This window comes from Biomphalaria glabrata, chromosome 6 (genome assembly GCF_947242115.1).
Source record: "Biomphalaria glabrata chromosome 6, xgBioGlab47.1, whole genome shotgun sequence".
Classification (NCBI taxonomy): domain Eukaryota; kingdom Metazoa; phylum Mollusca; class Gastropoda; family Planorbidae; genus Biomphalaria; species Biomphalaria glabrata.
The window spans coordinates 24,322,670-24,347,352 of NC_074716.1; the positions used below are offsets into that span (position 1 = coordinate 24,322,670).

A 24,683-nucleotide genomic window follows, 5' to 3' on the forward strand; every position below is an offset into this window, starting at 1 on the left:
AGTGGACTAAGGCTATTCTACTTCCTACCCATACCCACACCGTAATTCTAAGAATCTCTCGCCCCCTGGTTGTTGAAGGTAGGGTTCAAAACGACCTGGTGAAGTAGTAGATAGCCCTATTCCTGGACACGCCAGCGCTTAGTTAAATGTTTATTTCTTCTAAGCATCTTGTTCTTCAAATTCGAAGCCCAATGAATAAGACTTTGTCTGATTAAATTAAATCCAAATTTCTGTGCCAACGCGTATTATTTTATACACATTGACGATCCACTTTTCTAGCCGGTCTATAAAATAAAAATGATTTAAGAGTGAAACTTGTTGGTAAAGTGAATAGTCCTACAGGGATGACGTCTAGTTGGCTTAATGCCTTAAGGTTGTCATTTCTCGTTAACTTAATTAGACGTCCTAACTGTAGGCCACATACTTTTTAGAACATTGGTTTTCTTTTCCAGAGGCACTGCGTGGGCGTACAATGTCAAGAGTTGAAAGAAAGTTAGGGGAGAAGAGGGAACTCAATGACTCTCGAAATAGAATTGTGCTGGACATTTCTGCAAATTAGTGGAGGGAAAGAGTTGATCTCTGATCAACACTCTTCATCAACCTGGATATCAACACACAACAAAAAAAAAAACATGTTCATGTAACATTTATAAAACACATCTAGAAAATATACAAACACAAAAAAACTAATATAAACATATTAAAACACTTAGAAACATAGACCTTTCATATAATATATCATATACAAAAAACAAAGTAACATATACAGACATATAGAAGCACACACTAAAAAAAACCCGAAATAAAATAGAAGAATTAGGTTATGTATGTCCCAAAGACGAGAGGAAGAGGTCTTCATTGTTGAAGCATTGCATCCTTAGATGTTTCTTGACCTGGTCATAGAATAACTCTGGTGTGGGATTTAAAGAATAGTCTAAATAAAAGACCTGTCCCTATTTACTAACTTAATAGATAGAGCTGAATCTCAGTGTGTCATCTTTTAATTCATGAGCGAGTGTATATATCTGTGACAAAATGGGAGAGGGACAAAAATGGGACCTCTAACATCTCGGTCCTACTCGATGCTGGGGATGAAAGTGAAAAGGGAAGCAAAGAGATGGTACACTTGTTAAAGGGAAAGTTTTCAATATGGAAGGCAAACAAAAAACATGAACTGCCAAAAGTAGAAGAATGAGCGAAACAAAAAAAAACAAAACAAATTACAGTAAAGAAGGAAGAGAAGGATTAGGAAAAGAAGTTATGAGAAAGAGATTTCTGGATGAGATTGCAGAGCTAATTTTTCTTCAACACCATTTGTTAGTGTCAAAACTCTCTCTCTCACTCTTTCTCACTCTTCTGAGTAAGGTATGAAGGGTTTTGTTTCTTTGCTCATCAAGTGGACTCCTGAAGTTCAAGCAATCCACCTTGAGCTGATTGTAATTTTTCTCCTTAGATACAAACAAAAGTTGAGATGAGAATGTTGCTGACAGTTGTGTTCGAGGCACACGCAAAAATACATTAAGGTAGTAATACTTTATTTTTTTAAAGTTAGATCTAAATCAACACAAACTGATTCAGTAGCTGAGCTTAAAGTGCGATGTTCAGTTTTATGAATACTCGTTGAGACACAGGTCTTTAAAGTACTTCATATGATTTGGAAGCTGGAGTTCTAGACTAAAGTACTAGGCTTACAAGATTTAGAGACTGGATCTCTGGACTAAAGTATGAGGCCTACAAGATCTAGAAACTGGAGTTTTGGACTAAAGTGACTGAAGTAACCATCATTTAAAATGGAACCTAACATCACATCAGGCTTGACGGTCACGGAAAGGGAAATATCTCAATTTTCATCTGCTTGTTAGCAAAGACTGTCTTGATCTGCCTCCTGCACATTGAGGTTTCTGAAGATTTAGTAGATTTCAGTACCAGTAACCTACTTAGGATTAATACCCGCCCAACAGTTGACTTATTTATAGGTTAGCAGACGTCCGGCAAAAGGGCATTTTTTTCCTGTTTAAGGTCATGTGCTTTGTCTTAAAGTGCAAAAAGGTCCATTTTTAGAAAGCTTATATCAACTCACTCTGTCTGTCTGTCTTTCTGTCCGTCTGTCGGGTAAAACTTTTGTACACGTTATTTCTCGAAATTCTCATTCTCGGATCATGGTGAAACTTTGCAACATTATTCATTGTCCCTAACAAAATAAAAATCAAGCACAAAATCCCCTATTAATTAATTAATTAATTAATGGTAGTTAATTAATTTAGTTTGATATTGATTAAAGGAAATAAATCTTACAGCATTGATAGATAGCAATATAAATTTATAGTTCTTTCCCTTATGTACGATTTGTTTTAGAAGTATTTTGTTTCTATTTTGCATGTTTTCCTGTTTGTTTCCTTGAAGTCCATACAGCAATACATTCCATCCATCATAATTTTGTTAAAAACACTCATTTGTTCATAACAGGCAGATGACCCAGTTTTATGACACGGTATTCTTCATAACAGATTTACTAAATCATTTGCATTACGGGACATACTCCATTAATTAAAAAGTATAATTGTCTGTCATCGCACTGTGGACAAAATGGATGAACAGGTTGTCCATTGACAAGTGGACAAAATGGATGAACAGGTTGTCCATTGACAAGTGGACAAAATGGATGAACAGGTTGTCCATTGACAAGTGGACAAAATGGATGAACAGGTTGTCCATTGACAAGTGGACAAAATGGATGAACAGGTTTTCCATTGACAAATGGACAAAATGGATGAACAGGTTGTCCATTGACAAGTGGACAAAGTAGATGAACATGTTGTCCAGTAGGTACTATCTGAATAAAGATGATGTGTAGACCAAATTCACCAGAACATTGACTTGACACGCTTGGTTGACTACTGCGAAAGTCGCTTCGTCTGGGAAATAGGATTACTTAATATTGTTCGTAGATGTACAGCTTTGAATGGATTGAAATATTTCATCTCAGACATTGTAAGCCCTAAGTGGAGCTGTAGTACTAAAGCTAACGATAAATAAACCTGACATGAACCATAGAACTGGGTTCTTGAGAGTAGAAAGGGAACAACATAGGATGAGACATCGGCTCAACTAGGAATCGAACCAAGAAGCTCGGACTTATTGTTTCCAGGTCCGTGGGTCGTTACAGCCTGCTTATGTTTCGCCGGACATTTTTCAGTTTCTCTTCCAGTAACAGTTGTAAGCTGCTATGTATGTTACATTTTAAGTTTTGTCATCAATTATTCTTGAAGTTTACATTTCCTTTTTTTTTTTTTTGTCCTTCTTTTGCTAGGCTTTGTCCTCCTACAAGAAGTGACATCCTAAATATTTAGTTAGATTTAGTTAGTTAGTTATCAAGAGTGAAATTAAAAATAATTATTTTCTAACTGTTCCAGAGAAATAACATCCTGACCTATTTCTTTTTGCCCATTGCCGCATAGCTCAATGGTTTATTTGTTGTTGTGACATAGCACCAGACTGGCTCGTATTGACACGTATGGTCGTCACAAATCTGTTTTTCCCTGCTTGTCACCACATCCCACTGCAGGGCTTAAAAACTGAAATGTTCATGTTTGAAGAGAAGTGTACAAGTTGTCTGACAAAGAATCAATCAATGCACTTCAATTGCCTGAGATTCTTTTCCTCCAAAGTGCAGGCTAGTCACTCTTCGACTGATAACTTACAGTCGGAATTGTATGGGTCAACAAATGTTCTTTGCTGGTTAATTTGTAAGTACTTAAAAGTATTGGCAAAGAAAAGAAGAAGGAGAGAAAAAAAGAGAGAAGGGAGCACACAGGTATAAAGAGAGAGAGAGAGAGAGAGGGAGAGATACGTGTATAAAGAGAAAAGGGACACAAGAAAAAGAGAGAGGACACATGTACAAACAGAGAGAGAGAGAGTGAGAAATACGGGTAGAAATAGAGAGAACGCATGTAAATAAAAACGGACACACAAAAGAGAGAGGGACACACGGAAAAAAGAAAGAGGAAAAAGACTTCGAGTACAAGTGAAAGAGGGAGATAATAGAGGTAAGACTAGCGCCCTAAGAGAAACGCCACCAGGAACACGTCCCACATGATCTTTGAGTGAATGTAAACAGAGACAAAATCTAAGTCCCTCGTGCCGGCACAACACACTTTCAGAAGATTAACAAAGCGCGTGCCAGAGAGAGTCTGTGTACGAGCGTGTGCGTTCACCTGGATACTAATGCAACACCCACCACCTAACAAACCTGATCAAATTTGCAGTTACCAGAGGAGTCAATCAGAAACGCGAGGGGGGAGGCCCGAAAGTTTACACTCCTGATTACATGAAAAAAACAACAAACTTTTACGCTACTATTACGCTTCAGTGTAGAAAACATAAATCAGAGGTGTTGTTGTTGTTGTTGTTGTTGCAATGTAGACTGACATAGGAAGATAACAAATTGTGCAGTTTACAGTCTAAGCCCCTCCTCTTTCATTTTCAAATCCAACCCCCCTGCCACTTCATTTTGAGATGTCAACTAATTAGTACCAGGAGCAGTCTCAGCTGTGTTTGCAGAGCACACGAGCAATAGATCCCAGCACACCGACCCACACAATCATTAGGCCTTTCACTAATAACACACTGACGAGAAACGTCACATTTTATTCTTAGACATGACAAATGATTCTGTTCGCTCAAACTGTGGCATGGTCTGGTTGGCCGGAATTGGGACTCGTGGATATGAGGATAATATAGTGAATTCATTTCTAATTAATAGATTAAAGTTAATAGGGGAAAAAAGTGAATTTATTTATAGACAGTTCTGACAATACTGATATTTGGTTGGGCATTTCTCTGTGTGCTATGAACTCCAGGGGTGGTCCTTTCTAGTTATAGAGACATTCAAGGGGCAGCTACTCCAATAGATCTAAATCTATATATTGCATGAACAAATGAATAGAGAACCGACAACCCCCCCCCCTCCTGCCTACAATCACATAGCTAGTTCTGTTTAGTTTGACATAACGAAATGTAAATATTTTGTTGAACTTTTCTAAAAAAAAAAACAAAACAAAAACCAACTTGTTCATGGATATGTCAGGTTTTTGTTTCATCCTCCTGTTTAAAGCAGTTTGTTACCGGAGTCTTTAGTACCACTTTTTTTCACATTTCAGCATTTACAAACATTTCGAAAGGGTTTCTGGCTCGCTTTCGGAGATTTTCACTATAAAATTTTTAATTCTAAGTAATATCGAAGACGCTAAATTAGAAAATTACCGTTGCCAACTACATGACAAAATTGAGTTTGTCCTACAAACGAAGAGCTGAAAAATGTGATTTTATAGTGCAAAAAAGTACACAATTTATCCTATACCTTCTAAATGAACTAGCTTATCAACACTCCCCATTGCTGTACACCGGAGACACCAAATAGCTAGCTATTTATAGCTATCCGCCTTAGATGAAAATGGCTCATAAAATTGGATTCTATTTCTAGAATAGTGGGTATTTTTACGATACATTTTTTTCCTAGTAATCTCCTCTTTGCTTAAATTTGTAAGTTTAAGGTCCGGTTTCCATCATTTGAGTAATTCTTCATTCGTTTGAGGCGCGAGAAGCTTCTTTCACCAGATTCCACAATTACGGGTGCGTAAAGTCGTTTTTTTTTTAACGTGTGTAGGATTGGCGTTTTCCATGTTGAATGACACCCCAAATGACAATTTTTGTCTATACATTTCAGGAGATTGATGTGAAGAAACGCGCAGGCAATGTAAGAAAACCTTAATTAAAGCATAAGAGGTAGGTTGAGAGAGCTGTTGAACTAAATACATTTTTATGTCATAAAATACAGTAATAATAGATACAAAGAAGAGAAAGCGATCTGAAGAAATTAGGTGGCAATAGAATGGAAACTAAAGAAAAACGTAAGTAAATGAAAAGAGAACGATTAAAGGAGATTTTGAAATAAATAGACAATTGTAAGGACGCCATATTGAAAGATTACTACTGCTGCCAACTAAAAAATACAAAATGACTTTGTGCTCCAAGAAAAAAGAGCTTAGACATGTCATACTACAGTGCTGAAAAGTGAGCGAACAAAATCATTATATGGTGAGACTTCACTTATCAACATTTCTTTCTTCTGTACACCAGATACACCAACCAGAAAGCTTGCTATATAGGCCTCCATAGGAACATCTCCAAAAACTACTGTTCTAGAAATTGGACGAAGAAATTGGTCTATTTTGTCAACATGCTATGCAACCTGACTGGACGAAGAAATTGGTCTATTTTGTCAATATGCTATACAACCTGACTGGACGAAGAAATTGGTCTATTTTGTCAATATGCTATACAACCTGACTGGACGAAGAAATTGGTCTATTTTGTCAATATGCTATACAACCTGACTGGACGAAGAAATTGGTCTATTTTGTCAATATGCTATACAACCTGACTGGACGAAGAAATTGGTCTATTTTGTCAATATGCTATACAACCTGACTGGACGAAGAAATTGGTCTATTTTGTCAATATGCTATACAACCTGACTGGACGAAGAAATTGGTCTATTTTGTCAATATGCTATACAACCTGACTGGACGAAGAAATTGGTCTATTTTGTCAATATGCTATACAACCTGACTGGACGAAGAAATTGGTCTATTTTGTCAATATGCTATACAACCTGACTGGACGAAGAAATTGGCCTATTTTGTCAATATGCTATACAACCTGACTGGACGAAGAAATTGGTCTATTTTGTCAATATGCTATACAACCTGACTGGACGAACACTGCTTGTTGTCTTTACCGACATAGGCTTACACTGTGAATGTATTTCAAGTCTGGTTCAAGCTTAGATGTAGTACATAGATACAGACTGTTACCTCCCTTTAATGTTTGTCTTGCCCGAGGCCACGATAGACCAACTCATTCAGACTGTTTAGATACAAGATAAGAGAAGACAACAGAGAATCCAGCAGATAGTCAGATCTGAACAGAAGTATCATAGAAGCTTATTATGTAGTTTGAGAGACCAAGTAGCTTTCCATAATAATGTCAACGCCCCGAGAGAAAAAAAAAGAATGAACAAAATGGTGGGAGAGAGAGAGAGAGAGAGGGTGTGCATGCCTTAATGTGTCTATGTGTGCGTGTTAGTGTTTGTAAGAGAGAGAGAGAGAGAATGAGAAGGAGAAAAATTCAGAGAAGAGAGAAAACAATTCAATTCGAACATAATTTATTTCAGATGTAGATGTTAAAACAAAAAAAAAAAAAATAAAGCAAATATCAATCTACCACTCAACAACCCCCTCCTCACAGTTTTCACACACACACACAACCATGCCTAATATTTTTTCTTTCCCACTTTTCAGGCACACTAGCCAATAGACTCATGTACACAGAACCACAGGTTTAAACACGCACACTATCCAATAGACTCATGTACACAGAACCACAGGTATACACACGCACACTATCCAATAGACTCATGTACACAGAACCACAGGTATACAAACACACACTATCCAATAGACTCATGTACACAGAGCCACAGGTATACACACACACACTATCCAATAGACTCATGTACACAGAACCACAGGTATACACACACACACTGTCCAATAGACTCATGTACACAGAACTACAGGTATACTTTTGATCTCTCCAGATATGTGCACTTCCAGATCCATCAATTACCTTAAAACAATACATCGATTATCTTTGTAGTTTTATTTCTTCAAGTTTTCTTCACAGACCTCGAACTGACGACTGTAGCAGTTTGTCAACAATGAGTCTTCCTAATTAGAGTTTCTAATAACTTCTGTATGTAAAAAAAAATCTGTTCAGTATACCTGGTGAACTGGCAAGATCGCATAACTCACTATAAGATTTGATGTTGAAAATGGACAGTGTTAACAATGAAATTAAAAAAAAAGCTTATATTAAGTGTAACAATTAGTTTGGACTAGTTATGTAATTAAATTTGTAGTAAGCCTCAGAAGACAATCTATAAATGGGACTAATTCAGCTTATACAACCACTTCAGTCAAGTACAATTTCTTTCCCTTGTTTGAGATACCAAACAAAATAATTAATTATTAATACTTAATTAACTAATTGTTTTTTTTAAATTGATTTTGTGTTGTCGGGTAAAAGAAATAATTTTGCGAAACTTCAGCTTGATTCGAGATTGGGTGTGGGAGAAATAAAATGTACAAACATTGGCCCGACAGACAGACAGACATACAGACAGAGTGAGTTGATAGAAGCTTTGTTAAAAAGGAGGACATATGAAACTAACACAGGTAGGTCAGATTTAAAAAAAACTACGCGCACAATCCATGTCAGCCAATCAAAAGCTATAAATCTAGATCTATATAAATATCATATTTCTCTGAAGATGGGACTTTTTACAGTAATTTGTCCCATTCACCTGTAAAAAAAATGAGGGTTCCAGGTAAAATTCCATGCATGACATTTTCTCCCTATCGTACTTTGTGGAAACAAAAAGATTCCCACTGGACTTGGCATATCTACTGTACTTCAGAAGGTGGGAGCTTGAATTCTTTCTATATTTTAGTCCATATTCCATTTCTCGGCGCATCTTAATTACGTTAGTTCTTTGCACCACTAAGGCTGGCGTTCTTTCATATGCCATTCTCTAAGTATAAACAAATACATTCTCTAAACATGGACTAATTCATTCTTTTACAGGTCAGGTCAAACCTGACTACTTCGATGGAAGCTAATGTATGATCTTTCATTTTCGATAAAAGGTTTAGGGCAGAAAAAAACAACACACACACACACACACACAAGAAGCTAATGAAGTTAATGAAGTGCAGAGAAAAACATAAAAAATACTTTTTAAAAAAAGCTTATTTAAAGTGTAATTGTAACAATTAGTTTGGGTCATTCATATGATGATACCTCCATTTGGCATAATAATTCTTGTGCCGTTTGAATTATTTTTTACCCATTGTTTCATACTGCGCTATGATCCTATCACTTGTCTGACTGCGCTATGATCCTATCACTTGTCTGACTGCGCTATGATCCTATCACTTGTCTCACTGCGCTATGATCCTATCACTTGTCTGACTGCGCTATGATCCTATCATTTGTCTCACTGCGCTATGATCCTATCACTTGTCTGACTGCGCTATGATCCTATCACTTGTCTGACTGCGCTATGATCCTATCACTTGTCTCACTGCGCTATGATCCTATCACTTGTCTCACTGCGCTATGATCCTATCACTTTTCTCACTGCGCTATGATCCTATCACTTGTCTGACTGCGCTATGATCCTATCACTTGTCTCACTGCGCTATGATCCTATCACTTGTCTCACTGCGCTATGATCCTATCACTTGTCTGACTGCGCTATGATCCTATCACTTGTCTCACTGCGCTATGATCCTATCACTTGTCTCACTGCGCTATGATCCTATCACTTGTCTCACTGCGCTATGATCCTATCACTTGTCTCACTGCGCTATGATCCTATCACTTGTCTCACTGCGCTATGATCCTATCACTTGTCTGACTGCGCTATGATCCTATCACTTGTCTGACTGCGCTATGATCCTATCACTTGTCTCACTGCGCTATGATCCTATCACTTGTCTGACTGCGCTATGATCCTATCACTTGTCTCACTGCGCTATGATCCTATCACTTGTCTGACTGCGCTATGATCCTATCACTTGTCTCACTGCGCTATGATCCTATCACTTGTCTCACTGCGCTATGATCCTATCACTTGTCTGGACCAGTTTTGAAAGGATGAGGGAAGAAGGGGGGGTATCTTGGTGAATGTTTACATGATCGTTTTTTAAATGCATAAAAACAATATTCACTCACTCATGGCTCGAATCTTCAAGAGCACTAACTCAGCTTATACCACCACTTCAACAAGTACAAATTCAAGAGCACTAACTCAGCTTATACCACCACTTCAACAAGTACAAATTCTTTCCCTTGCTTGAGATACCAAACAAAATATTTAATTACCAATAGTTAATTAACTAATTGGTTAATTTTTTTTTATTGATTCTTATGTTGTCAGGTAAAAGAAATAATTGTACAAATGTTCAGCTTGATGCGAGAATGGATGTCGGAGAAATAACGTGTACAAACTTTTTACCATACAGAAAGACAGAGTGAGTTGATATAAGCTTTGTAATAACAATAAAAAGTATGCCGTCCATTAGAGCCTCAGCGACCTATAGGGCAGTTGTTAAACTAACCCTGTTCTTTGGCCAACGGTTCAAGAGGATGTCAGCAGCAATGTTTAAACTTTCCACTCCAGAATGTAAGGCTCAAAAGAAGGATCAGTGCCAATCAGTGGATTTCTCCAATCGTATGCTTCTCTAGGACTTGAACTCCAGCTCATTGGTTTGGAAGCCAACTACAGAGTGGTTGACAGAAAAGCGGAAAATTGTCAGATCAGATCATGAATGAAATGCGTGCTTACCGAAAGAGGGTCAACCTCATAATAAAATTCGTAATGGATATTTACCTGCACAATACTAAATTGCTACATAGTTGATAAAGTAGAGATTTTGTCATGGAATACATTAGTGAGATATGAAATTCATGTGAACATGCTGTTTAAAAGGAAATACAAGTAAAAATAAAAAACAACATAATGCTATGATTATGACGAGATCAATAATACAAAAAATTATCTAAAGGACGATAACTGGCGTAGTTTATCATTTGGCATGTGCATCATACAGCCAAAATAACTCTTGGACTATTATTTCTAGATATCGGGAGTTGGCAAGGGGTTGTCGAGGAAAGAGACAGATCTAGTAATCTTATCATTTCTGTTTTTTTTATTATGAATTCCATTTTTTCTTATCAATGGCTCGCACTCAGAGAATACAACCTAAAACAACAATCTCCTCCGAGGATTTGATGTGCAGATTGTCTCCTCTTTTCATTCCAGAGACTCACGATTTCAGAATCCCTGTAGCTTCAGGTGGTTTTTATTATACGTATGTTAAGTGATAGTGACTTCCTTTACTACTTTTTGTTTGACTATTTCATTTATTTTCAATTATTTCGAGTCCAACAAAATGGTTGGGTAACAGCCCTTGCTCTATCGTCTGCTCTCCCCAAGTTTGAGTTCTCCTGGTGTTGTATAAGTTCCCGAAAGTGAGGTCACGCCAGGTGGGACTTAAGACTTGGTTACACAGGCACATGATTACTGGCTGTGCACATCTCTTCTAGTGCTCTTGTTGGAGAGATAGAGAGTGAGTGAGAGAGAGAGAGAGAGTAAGAGAGAGAGAGCGAGAGAAAAGTTGTACGTTTAATTTTTTGTTCATACTTAATAAGTCAAATGAGGATACACGTGAGTAGCTTTAGATGGAGGTGTGGGTGTGTATTTTCTGTGGTTGTTAAGTAGTTGTTTCTGAGAGTGTTTGTAAGCCATATAGTTGTGTCTGTGGTTGTATGTAAGCAATATAGTTGTGTCTGTGGTTGTCATGTAGTTTATTCTGTGGTTGCCATATAGTTGTGTCTGTGGTTGTATGTAAGCAATATAGTTGTGTCTGTGGTTGTCGTGTAGTTTAGTCTGTGGTTGTCATACACTTGTTTCTGTGGTTGTTTGTAAGCGATGTAGTTTTGTCTGCGCGTGTAATAAGCTTCTAACATAGTTACACATAGATACGGAAGTATAAGAATGTTATCAACACTGACACATTTAGACTTTAGCTACATAATTACACTTGGCTAACTAAAGGAACCTGCATTTAAAACAAAATCAGAAGCATATCGTACATAGAGAACAGGGGACTTGCGCGAGCTCCTCTAAATTGATGGTGTTTTTTTTCCTTACCTCCCCTTCCCCAGCCCCATCTAGAATGAAACCCCCCACCCATCTTCCGGCCAGCTAAAGGACCAACGTGTAACGTAGTAGTAGTATCCTTATGCCCATATTATTCTCATATGTATTATCCTCGAAAAATAATGCTCATATATTTTCCAAAACTCTTTTATTTAAAAGAAAACCGCAAGGTCAAAGGCTATAAACTACATCTGAGAAATCCATGTTCTATGTACTTTCTTTCTCATGGATTACTACCTGCCTTATCGTGACACCTTGAAGTTGCTCAGGAATTTTAATTGTAAAAGTTTGTTCCACTTGGTAGTTTGTTTTTCCTTTGGTAACCCACACAACTGACTGAAATAGAAATGGGATAGAACTTTTGAATTTATCAAAAAAAAAAAAAAACAACTTGTTTTTGTTAGCTTGTCTTTTTTGTATAGGTTTCGGTCGTAGCTTCAAAAAATGAACATAGCTAAGTTCTAATCCAAACCTCCTGACGGACGAAATGAACATTACTAAGTTATAATCCAAACCTCCTGACGGACGAAATGAACATTACTAAATTATAATCCAAACCTCCTGACGGACGAAATGAACATTACTAAGTTCTAATCCAAAACTCCTGACGGACGAAATGAACATTACTAAATTATAATCCAAACCTCCTGACGGACGAAATGAACATTACTAAGTTCTAATCCAAAACTCCTGACGGACGAAATGAACATTACTAAGTTCTAATCCAAACCTCCTGACGGACGAAATGAACATTACTAAGTTCTTATCCAAACCTCCTGAAGGACAATATAAACATTACTAAGTTCTTATCCAAACCTCCTGACGGACGAAATGAACATTACTAAGTTCTTATCCAAACCTCCTGACGGACGAAATGAACATTACTAAGTTCTTATCCAAACCTCCTGACGGACGAAATGAACATTACTAAGTTCTTATCCAAACCTCCTGACGGACGAAATGAACATTACTAAGTTCTTATCCAAACCTCCTGACGGACGAAATGAACATTAGTATGCTTAACTCTTTGATAAAAGGCATACTAAAGGACATAATAAATATTTATAAACACTTTTATATGGTTTATGCATAATGCATGCATAATATGCATACTCTTTTGATATCCAGCTTAGAACAGCTGCATATAGGAATTTGGTGACGAAATGAACATTACTAAGTTATAATCCAAACCTCCTGAAGGACAACATAAACATTACTAAGTTCTAATCCAAACCTCCTGACGGACGAAATGAACATTACTAAGTTCTAATCCAAACCTCCTGACGGACGAAATGAACATTACTAAGTTCTAATCCAAAACTCCTGACGGACGAAATGAACATTACTAAGTTATAATCCAAACCTCCTGACGGACGAAATGAACATTACTAAGTTATAATCCAAACCTCCTGACGGACGAAATGAACATTACTAAGTTCTAATCAAAACCTCCTGACGGACGAAATGAACATAGCTAAGTTCTAATCCAAACCTCCTGACGGACGAAATGAACATTACTAAGTTCTAATCCAAACCTCCTGACGGACGAAATGAACATTACTAAGTTATAATCCAAACCTCCTGACGGACGAAATGAACATTACTAAGTTATAATCAAAACCTCCTGACGGACGAAATGAACATAGCTAAGTTCTAATCCAAACCTCCTGACGGACGAAATGAACATTACTAAGTTCTAATCCAAACCTCCTGACGGACGAAATGAACATTACTAAGTTATAATCCAAACCTCCTGACGGACGAAATGAACATTACTAAGTTATAATCCAAACCTCCTGACGGACGAAATGAACATTACTAAGTTCTAATCCAAACCTCCTGACGGACGAAATGAACATTACTAAGTTCTAATCCAAACCTCCTGACGGACGAAATGAACATTACTAAGTTCTTATCCAAACCTCCTGACGGACGAAATGAACATTACTAAGTTCTTATCCAAACCTCCTGACGGACGAAATGAACATTACTAAGTTCTTATCCAAACCTCCTGACGGACGAAATGAACATTAGTATGCTTAATTCTTTGATAAAATGCATAATAAAGGACATAATAAATATTTATAAACACTTTTATATGGTTTATGCATAATGCATGCATAATATGCATACTCTTTTGATATCCAGCTTAGAACAGCTGCATATAGGAATTTGGTTAGTCCAACAGTCACAGCACCCCTACGACGAAAGTCATGGGGTGACAGATGTGTTCAGATGCATACATAATTCATAATTCAATCTTTAGATCAAACATTTTGCCTTTTAACTCTGGCTTCCAACCAACTTGTTTTATCTCTAAAACCGTGTTTTCAACAATGGCCAGCAGTAACTCAACATTACATAATGCATTCAGTAAGTTCTAGACAACTGATTAGGCAGCACTTTACAAGTTCACATTTACATGAAGAAAAAAAAAAAGATTTTGGTTAATGAATTCAAAGGTGTAACATCCAACTTTTAGATCCAATCCAACATTTCAACAAGTCACATACATTTTTAAAAAAAATTCAATTCCTCCTTTACGCAGCTGACGACACCTTTTGGGAGCAATTACTTTTGCTTAATATGGCAGCATTAAAAGATGGATTCTAGTTTGGTGATAGGCCTAAAGATCCAGACCACAGACTTATATATTGTTATAAGTTTAGGTCAAACATTTAACGGAATGAACTGAATAACTAAACATACGTTTAATAACAAACAGATAAGGTAAATAGAGACTTAGACCCCCCCAATAACAAACAAATAAGCTAAATAGAGACTTAGATCCCCCAATAACAAACAAATAAGGTAAATAGAGACTTAGACCCCCCAATAACAAACAAATAAGGTAAATAGAGACTTAGACCCCCCAATAACAAACAAATAAGCTAAATAGAGACTTAGACCCCCCAATAACAAACAAATAAGCTAACTAGAGACTTAGATCCCCCAATAACAAACAAATAAGGTAAATAGAGACTTAGACCCCCCAATAACAAACAAATAAGGTAAATAGAGACTTAGACCCCCCAATAACAAACAAATAAGCTAAATAGAGACTTAGATCCCCCAATAACAAACAAATAAGGTAAATAGAGACTTAGACCCCCCAATAACAAACAAATAAGCTAAATAGAGACTTAGATCCCCCAATAACAAACAAATAAGGTAAATAGAGACTTAGACCCCCCAATAACAAACAAATAAGGTAAATAGAGACTTAGACCCCCAATAACAAACAAATAAGGTAAATAGAGACTTAGACCCCCCAATAACAAACAAATAAGCTAAATAGAGACTTAGATCCCCCAATAACAAACAAATAAGGTAAATAGAGACTTAGACCCCCAATTACAAACAAATAAGGTAAATAGAGACTTAGACCCCCAATAACAAACAAAGAAGCTAAATAGAGACTTAGATCCCCAATAACAAACAAATAAGGTAAAAAGAGACTTAGATCCCCGCCCCCTTCACCCCCCCTCCCCGCGGCAAGCTGTCTCCATAAGGATCTGTCACTGGCATTGTCTGAAGCCTCTGGTGAATACAATTCAGCAATCAACTCCCAAAGTTCTGTCTATTGCCAGCCGTGTCTCTCTCTCTCCGTCCATCCCTTGTGTTGAACAGTGTGCTAGTGCGCACCAGATGCGTCAGTGTAGTGGCAGAATTATAGCATTGCTCCCTTCTCAGCACTTTTCGTCCCGAAAGCCAAAGATTTCGACAGATTTCCAAGATTCACAAGCTGACTTCCCTTACAGCTGGAAAGAGAGTTACGTACATAACGATCTGACACAAAATTTGGGTATTTTCCAGTCTAGTTTGTTTGGTTTTTACAATGCCATGTAGAAAACAACGCATTTCTCTCGCATCCCACACCGCCGATAATAAAAATACTGAGATAAAGAAGGATTTTACGCCTCACCGCGCGCTATTCAATCGTTGTTTAAAATTTATGTTTTTGCCTTTTTTGGCTTTTTTTTTTTCAGATTTGTACAAACTTTATTCACTTTCAGACAAGCTGTTATGGTAGATATATAACAAATGATTAAAGCCTACAGCAAAATATCATGCTATTTTCAGCTATAGAAAATGCAATTCCAAAATCAAATTTGTTCACTGCATTTTTTTAACAAATATTTTTGTTGCCCAAAATAATATTTGCTTAATATGGCGCCCAACTGAAAATGGTCTTTAGATACGGAAACAAAACAGACCCCCCCCCTCCCCTCTTTGAGGGGACGGAGGAGAGCTCCAACAACCATGCCACTCACACACAGCTCACGGGACACCCACACGACTTAGGTGGAACAGAGAATAAGGGGGAGGTCTCTATCCCGAGCATCTTGGGATCATCAGTGAAAGAACATATTTCCATCTGCTTGGATCCCTAGAACAGTTGTTCAGACAGGCCGATGGAAGGGAGCTTCTATGGGTCTAGAATTCCAAAGACTTTTGACTCAACTGTACGACAATTACAAAGAAGAAGTATCTCTGAAAGCATCAATCCACTGGGATTACGTCATTTCCGTTGCATTTGAAACATTCTGAAAACTGTGTTGGCTTAGCATAAAGCTTACAGTCAACCTGCTTTCTATGTTAGTTAGGCGAAAACTGCACATTTCGTTTGATCTGATTCAAATGTCATGGACATAGCTACGTCCTCACAACATCACGTGATCTATGTGCTATTAATAGTGTGCGTGAGTATTGGTCGTATTGCCTCTCAGCTTTATCATTCCAGGTAGCGCACATCATTTCAGATCCACGGAACCAGTGTTAATTTGTCAGTGGATACATCTTGTCAGTGGATATATCTTGTCAGTGGATACATCTTGTCAGTGGATATATCTTGTCTGCTAGCAAGCTCGCAATGACACTAAATGAATCAGACGGTTCCTCTCCATTAAGGCTAGAACAGAAAGATTTTTTTAAAACTCCGTTATTCCACTTTCAGTACAGGGTGTTTGAAGGACATTTGTCGTCACTGAGACTTAATAATAATAATAATCTTTATTGTCCGTATGAAAATTTGTCTTACAATTTGTGCATTACACCAAACAAAAAACATTAGAACTTGAATTCATTACACATGAGAATTGATCACAAACACGAGCGTTTTCCAACAAACACTCTTCAGGAATCAAATACCTTCGCAAGTTTTGAAATGTTTGCCATAAATCTTGAATCCTATCAACTAGACCTTTTTAAAATTTTATATTCCTTAGCTATTCCTAATGTACTTGTCCATCTATTAATACTTTGCTATTACAAATATGTATTACCATCTATTAATATTCTTGAACCTAATCAAGGATCCCCGGAAAATCTTTTGGATATCGGGCCATAAGATTTAACTTCTGAAATATAAGGAGGTACTAACCACGGTGGCTGAGTGGTAGAGCGCTTGGCTCCAAAACCGGATGTCCAGGGTTCGAATCCTGTTGAAGACTTGAGATTTTTAATTGCGGGATCTTTGGGCTCCTCTGAGTCCACCCAGCTCTAATGGGTACCTGCTATTAGTTGGGGAAAAGTAAAGGTTGGTCGTTGTGCTGTCCACATGACACCCTTGTCATGCATGTGAATTACATTAACCGTGAGCAACAGAAACACCATCTGCCCCATAGATCACAAGATCTGAAAGTTGAACTTGACTGTGCTTTAACTAACCACCTCAATCCAATGTAACATTAGCCTTCTTCATTGTTTCCCAATCTTTTTAACTTGAGCTACACCGCGTAAAAACAATCCTTATATATCTACTAGAGCCTACGAGGGAAGAATTGATTTTAAAGCAGGATCGATTTCAACTCGATTTGTTTCTTTTGAAAGCTTTATGTAAACTGTGGAGTCTAGTTCACATGCGAATGACGTGTTAGTATCTTGATATTGTCAAAGTCTAAAGAAGTGTGGCCAAATGGTAAGAGAGATCAGCATCCAAACTGAAGATCTCAAGTTTGAATCTCGGTGTGCATTGGCGTTTATTTCATTTATCTATCTATCCATCAATCTATCCATCAATCTATCTATCTATCTATCTATCTATCTATCTATCTATCTATCTATCTACCTATCTACCTATCTATCTATCTATCTATCTATCTATCTATCTATCTATCTATCTATCTATCTATCTATCTATCTATCTATCTATCTACCTACCTACCTACCTACCTACCTATCTATCTATCTATCTATCTATCTATCTATCTACCTACCTACCTACCTACCTATCTATCTATCTATCTATCTATCTATCTATCTATCTATTTATCTATCTATCTATCTATCTATCTATCTATTAATCTATTTATCTATCTATCTATCTTACAACAGTCCTAGTGAATACCACACTGTCACTAAAACTGAAGCAACGTCACTTTTGTTTCTAATTGAAAACTTAAAGACGCTGTTATATCAAAGGAGTCCCCCCCCCCCAAAAAAAAAAAAAAAAAAAAGGAAAATGTAATTCCTATAGAATCAATTTTACATATATGTAAAAGATTGAAACATAGAGTATATATTTCTATTTTATAGAAAAGTATATTTCAACACAGCCGAAGCCTAGAATAGCACTGCTGAGTGCATTTACAGGAACAGAAGTAATAGAAGTTTTTAAGGAAAAGATCGCTCTGTGATCCACGAGAACTGTTTACTGACAATTATCATTCTTGAACTAAATTTAGACAGTGACCTTGTTTGGCGATATGTCACGTGTCATTTCATCACGTGATATTTTAGAAAACGAAATTGCACCATTTACAATAAGACAGTTTAAACAAGTCAAATAAAAAGAAAAAAATACTTTAAAAATTGTTTATATTGAGTGAAATTGTATCAAATATTTTCGAATCAATCAAACATTTTTTTATTTTTTTTTGGATAGATCTATTCTAGACTAATATTTTATACTGTTTTTTGTTTAGCGCAATTCTTTTGCTTTTAGCATGCTCAGTGCGCAATGGCCTAATCACTTTTGTGGACCTGGTTTTTTTTTTATAACATTAACAAAGCGCAACACGTTGGCTTCATAATTAGGTCAACGCATTGGCTTTATAATTAGGTCAACACATGGGCTTTTTACGTCAACAGTAGCCAACACAAAGGTGTATAACATTAACAAAGCTCAACACATTGGCTTCTTAATTAGGTCAACACATGGCCTGACTGGAATTATGTCCCATTCTCCTCTCTAGTCCAAAGCATACTTTGATTACAAATGTAAATGTATTACGGTCAGTAAGAAAACAAACTGTCAAGATCACAAAAACTGCTAGTTGTTTAGCTACACATTCTTCCTCGAAAAACAGCTTAGCGTAGGTCTGAGCTTAAAATAGATTATGAGAGTCAAAGGGAGCTAAGAAGATTAAATTTTGCATTTAAGATACTCTTGAAACTACTAGAAATATTCTTAGGTCGCAGATCATAAAAAGGAGCAAAAATGTAGACTCAAGCTATCATGACATAAGGTCAATATTTGACTATCATCTCAGTCTCTGAAAACAAATGAATGCACATTATGTAACTATTATGTGTTACTAGACATGAGCCTCGGTAGAGAAACATTTTGTTTTCAGTTCTTACGTTGAGGGACTAAATTATATAAACTGACAGTCTGAGCAGACGATAGCATTATTTCGCCTATGTCGTTGAGTGTGGTTGACATGTAGCACCAAACTGCTGGTAGACAACTTAACCTCTGTAGGCGTATTATATTTTAACTTATAAAAAAGTTCAAATAATTTGAGTCACTTCTTTGTGAACATATAATTTTTAGTACAATAGAGACAAATTCAATTTGAGATGAAATGAAATAAATGTAGCAGACTTGTGTAATAATATCAAATAACATTTAAAATAAAATCTAACTCTCTACAAAAACACGTCTTTTCACTCTGGCATTCTGGAGTCGTCTCTTGTACTCAGGACGGCTTACGAGAATACCGCTTATCTTGCATCATTCACCCTGCATATCCACCAACCAATCGCTACCTCCTTGTCACCGTCACCATAGAAACACACACACACACACACACACACACACACAATCTATAACACCCTGACAGTGACAGCCAAAAGTAAAACTATTCATTATTGGTTTGCATTCAATGGCGCCGCTGACTTTGTCTTTTAAACCGTGTTCAAAGGTCACAATGGGTTTTTATACACGCAGAATTTCTTGTTTAATTCTCCATTCTTCCTTTATTCACTTATTAAAAGTATCTTTCAATTTTAGCCACGTAACAAAACAACAAGTGTCCATGTTACCTTAGCAACGCCACAACTCGCAGAAAGAGATTTAAGAAAAAAACATAACTTGAACATGTTATTAAATAATGACCCAAAATGTTACGATGTTAATTAAAATGGCCACGGAACTCAAGGGGGGTAACATCTTGTAGCAAGAGAGATAATCACACACGCACGCTAATTTCATAAAAACATAACTCGCAGACAGATAACGGATGAGTATAAAATGTCAGAGCTATGACCTTCTAGGATGCACAGGGGTCAAAGTAAGCACAGCTTGCGTATGTCTTTTATCACCCCACGGAAACTGGGGGTATTGTGCGTGTTTAAATGCCTTTAGTCTCTAGTAAATAAACACCAGGGCGGTGTATTAAGACGACCCCACTACTGTATAAATCCGGCGTACCAATTACGCTATAAGTGTCTGTAATGATAAGGGATCGATGGCTGCGGTAGGTCTGTGCGTGCATGTGACGTGGAAATCTCTTTGGCTTCCTGACGCCATCTGTCAATCATGAAGGAGACTCCTGTGATCTTATTATTTGAAAAGTGCAATCACATGCTTTCTACAGCAAATGGTCAACAATTTGGAAAGATCTTGGTTTTACTTCCACTCAGTTTCTCGGTTTAGATGGAAACGAAACATTTAGGTCAGTTGCATGGCAAAGTAAAAGAAAAAGATTTTTGTGTGTACCAGAGACACATTCAACGTAATTGACATTGGTGGACTTAGTTCAGTAGATATGGAGTCATGGACACAAAGATCTAAGACACACCAGTGGACTTGAGACACATTCAACATAATTGACATTGGTGGACTTAGTTCAGTAGATATGGAGTCATGGACACAAAGATCTAAGACCCACCAGTGGACTTGAGACATATTCAACGTAATTAACATTGGTGGACTTAGCTCAAGTAGATATGGAGTCATGGACACAAAGATCTAAGACACACCAGTGGACTTGAGACACATTCAACGTAATTGACATTGGTGGACTTAGTTCAGTAGATATGGAGTCATGGACACAAAGATCTAAGACACACCAGTGGACTTGAGACACATTCAACGTAATTGACATTGGTGGACTTAGTTCAGTAGATATGGAGTCATGGACACAAAGATCTAAGACACACCAGTGGACTTGAGACACATTCAACGTAATTGACATTGGTGGACTTAGTTCAGTAGATATGGAGTCATGGACACAAAGATCTAAGACACACCAGTGGACTTGAGACACATTCAACGTAATTGACATTGGTGGACTTAGTTCAGTAGATATGGAATCATGGACACAAAGAAAAATTCAAGACACATATAGGAAGATCTAAGACACACCAGTGGACGTGAGACACATTGATGAATGTAATTTACATTAGTAGAAATATAAAGTCCATTGGTAAACTATGGAGACAATAAAAGAGTCATATTTGTGTAGATTTTGGAGACACACTAACAAACATAATTCCTAGACTTCTGACATTATAATGTCCAACAACTGCAGGAATTAAATATCGACTAAATCATCTAGAGTTTCCTCTTTAATAAAGCTGCTGTTAAATCTTATTACATTTGCTACCATTAATTTTATAGTACTAAGCCTACATCAATATCACATCTGCACATTAAATGAAACCAATTAGTCAAGGTTTACTATCATGTTAATTTTTTCAATTATTTCTTGAACTAGTACCTTCTACCTACAAGATCTAAAACCATTGCCTCACCATTGCAACATTATAATCATTATTTCTCCCCCCCCCCCTTTTTTGAGTTGTGTCTATTTAGTATTAATATTATTAATGTTTCTAATTTCTACTAGAAATGCCATTATTACTCTACTTACCACTTCTAGCAGTTAAATAAGACCTACAGAGGACAAGAACCTGATTCAACACACCGGAAGAAAGAAACACATTTGGCACAGTTACAAACCGTTTATTTTGTTCCAACTATCATGAAGTCTATTGAGGAGATTGTCTGCACTCTAGTGTTGGTGTACGTTACGGTTAGACCATGAGGCAGAGATCTGATAATACTTGAAACTAACTCAAGATATAAGAGAGCTCTACTATATAACTGATAGATCTCTCTCTCTCTCTCTCTCTCTCTCTCTTTAAAAAGTTTTTAGTCTTGTTGCTTAGGAGTCGTCTAACTATTTGTCTAGTTACATCATAACTAATGGGCTATAGGGTTACAGTTATCAGACATCTTTCTTTTTAGGGTCTTCTCCTCCGTGTTCAATTGTGAATGTGTCCAGCTTTAACTATGTTATTTATTGTGATGTCAAAGTATTCAGCAACCTTTGAAATCTTTTTGTTAGATCACACTCATTCATAGAAGTCAATTGTATTATCAAGACTGTTCTAAAAGAAACTGTTACCCACAGCCCCTGAAGATTTGTGATTTTTGTCTGATGCATTCTCAGGTATAATTGCAACACTGAGATTGAGGTTTCGCTGATAAACTCACAATGGACATTTGTGTGTGTGACAAAGAAGAAGCCTGCAAGACAATGCTACCAACGTAAAGTCTGCCTGAATGACGGATACCTGGATGAAGTCACATAGTGAGTGTATTTCGAACATGATAAACTGCGTACTTGTGTACACCCGACCTAATAGAGCGTACATCTGCTCCTGGTAAACAGTTAACATTCTATAGATATGTCAAGAAACATTTTTGTAGCACACGACAACGTCTAGAACATTCTCATCAAGTTTTGTCTTCTCAGCTCTTCTGTGATAGCCTGGCGTAAATACTGTGTCTTTCTTGTGTGAATAGTTCACGATTCTATCCACTTTTCCAATGCTACACAGTTCCTACAGATTCATTTTTGTGAAAAAAAACGAACGGCAAAAACTATGGGGAAGTTACATAAAAATTAAAAATTAGATTTTGGGGGGGGGGGGTATTTTTAAAAATTAACAAAGTGATACTCAATTAAACATCTGTTTTAAGATAAAGCTTTCTTTTATTTTTTTTTATTGAACTTACATTGACATAAGTCGCTACCAGAGTCTACGACTGTCTAAGTGACACCTTGGTTCTCTTCCTCGAAAGTCTAGTGCAGGCAAGGAATGTTACTTATTAACTTGTAAGAGAAGAGTGTGTGTTTTTTTACGCCTAAAAGAAACATGTTTAGAAGGCAACAATGACACGGAGAGTTGATCACAAAGATCTGTACCACTATCTGCGTAGAATTGCCTCGCGCCGAAAGACTTTCTCAAATTACAAACAAAACAACATATGCAATGGGTACACAATACTTTGTTCTAAATTCATTCACCATTACCGGGCTACCAGGACGACAATAACGCTGGGGAGACGTATGCGACTCTTGCGTAAGTTATCTCCACTAAAGGCAATAAAGAAAAGTTTTTGGGATCATTGCTACTCAAAGGAAAAACTCATGAAGTAGATAATTACTTCTAGATAGAGGAAAATGTAAAATAAAAAAACATCAAATACTATTGAAAAAAAAAAAGATGCCTCGCTTTCAACAGAGAGACAAGTATGACACAGGCAAGAAATTGATTCGTCACTATTTTGAAAGAAAAAAAAATAATGAGTTACTTAACAACCATTTTTTATTCTTAATTATTAACATTATTAACCAATGAAGTATTAATGTGCGCACACATTTACTGAAGAAATTGATGAATTGATTTTGTGATTATGACTTTCAACTCCATCTAGCTAAAGCCCTTTTTATAATCGCTAATTTAAACACTTTCTAATGGAGGTATAAAGTGAGTAAGCAGATGTTCTGCTGCCTAGCAAGGTCTGGTAGGACAACGTTTTGAAATGTTTCGCTCTACAGCTCCTTGAAATACGAATCAAAGTGTATTTCTTTTTGAGAAGAGTGGTCACTCTGCAGTGCGGACAAACGCTCTGTGGATCTATTTTTTGTTTAGTTCTTGGTGGGTTAGACTTCTCATCGAAATCAGTTTAATCGTCAGTTTACAAGGAAACATATTTCATTCGAAAGCAAATTGTCACTTTTTTTTGGCCACAGATTGAGAGCAATTCACTTTACATAGCTATTGAAATCTTGTCAAGAAAAGTAAAATATTAACTTTCGCTTTTTCAGAACTATACAGTTAAATATTAGTTTTAAAAAAAGGAAAGTTCCCCTTTCAGACCATGCGGTCTATAGGGCAGATGATGTAAAGGTATTCTGTTTCAGTGGCCCACAGATAAGGAGGGTGCCATGTGGCCAGCATAACGACCAACGGCTTTATTTCCCAAACTATTGTCACTTACCCATTAGAGATGGGTAGACTCAGAGGCGCCATAAGAATACAGAAATAAAATAAAAATACCAGTCTTCACCAGGATACGAACCCGCGACCCTCCGGATCGGAAACCAAGGTCCTTACCACTCAGCCACCGTGCCTACACAGTTTAATATTAAGGAAGCTGGTCTAGACTTAGAAACAGCAAAGCTACGTTTTGCCTTTGTTTAAAACCTTTTAGTGCCACGCTGGCAGTATTATTTTGTCAGCCTTTAATATCTGGCGGCTTTGATAAAGATCCTACAGCTGCTGGATTAAAAAACAAACAAAGAATATTAAAATT

The 24,683-nt window shown here is 36.9% G+C and overlaps 1 protein-coding gene across 6 annotated transcripts in view; it reads right to left on the minus strand.

The window, feature by feature from the left end:
• The window catches only part of LOC106060553 (uncharacterized), a 100,703-nt gene that overhangs the window by 48,962 nt on the left and 27,058 nt on the right, over positions 1–24,683 (minus strand). For 2 of the 6 annotated variants that reach the window (XM_056032212.1, XM_056032213.1), the window contains exon 2: positions 12,086–12,184. The exons of 3 other annotated variants lie outside the window; for them this stretch is intronic. The gene's annotated coding sequence lies outside the window, so the exon portion shown is untranslated. Of the gene's footprint in view, positions 1–7,689; positions 7,791–12,085; positions 12,185–24,683 lie in introns of those variants that run through there. One more of the 6 variants, XM_056032215.1, reaches the window with a different exon arrangement.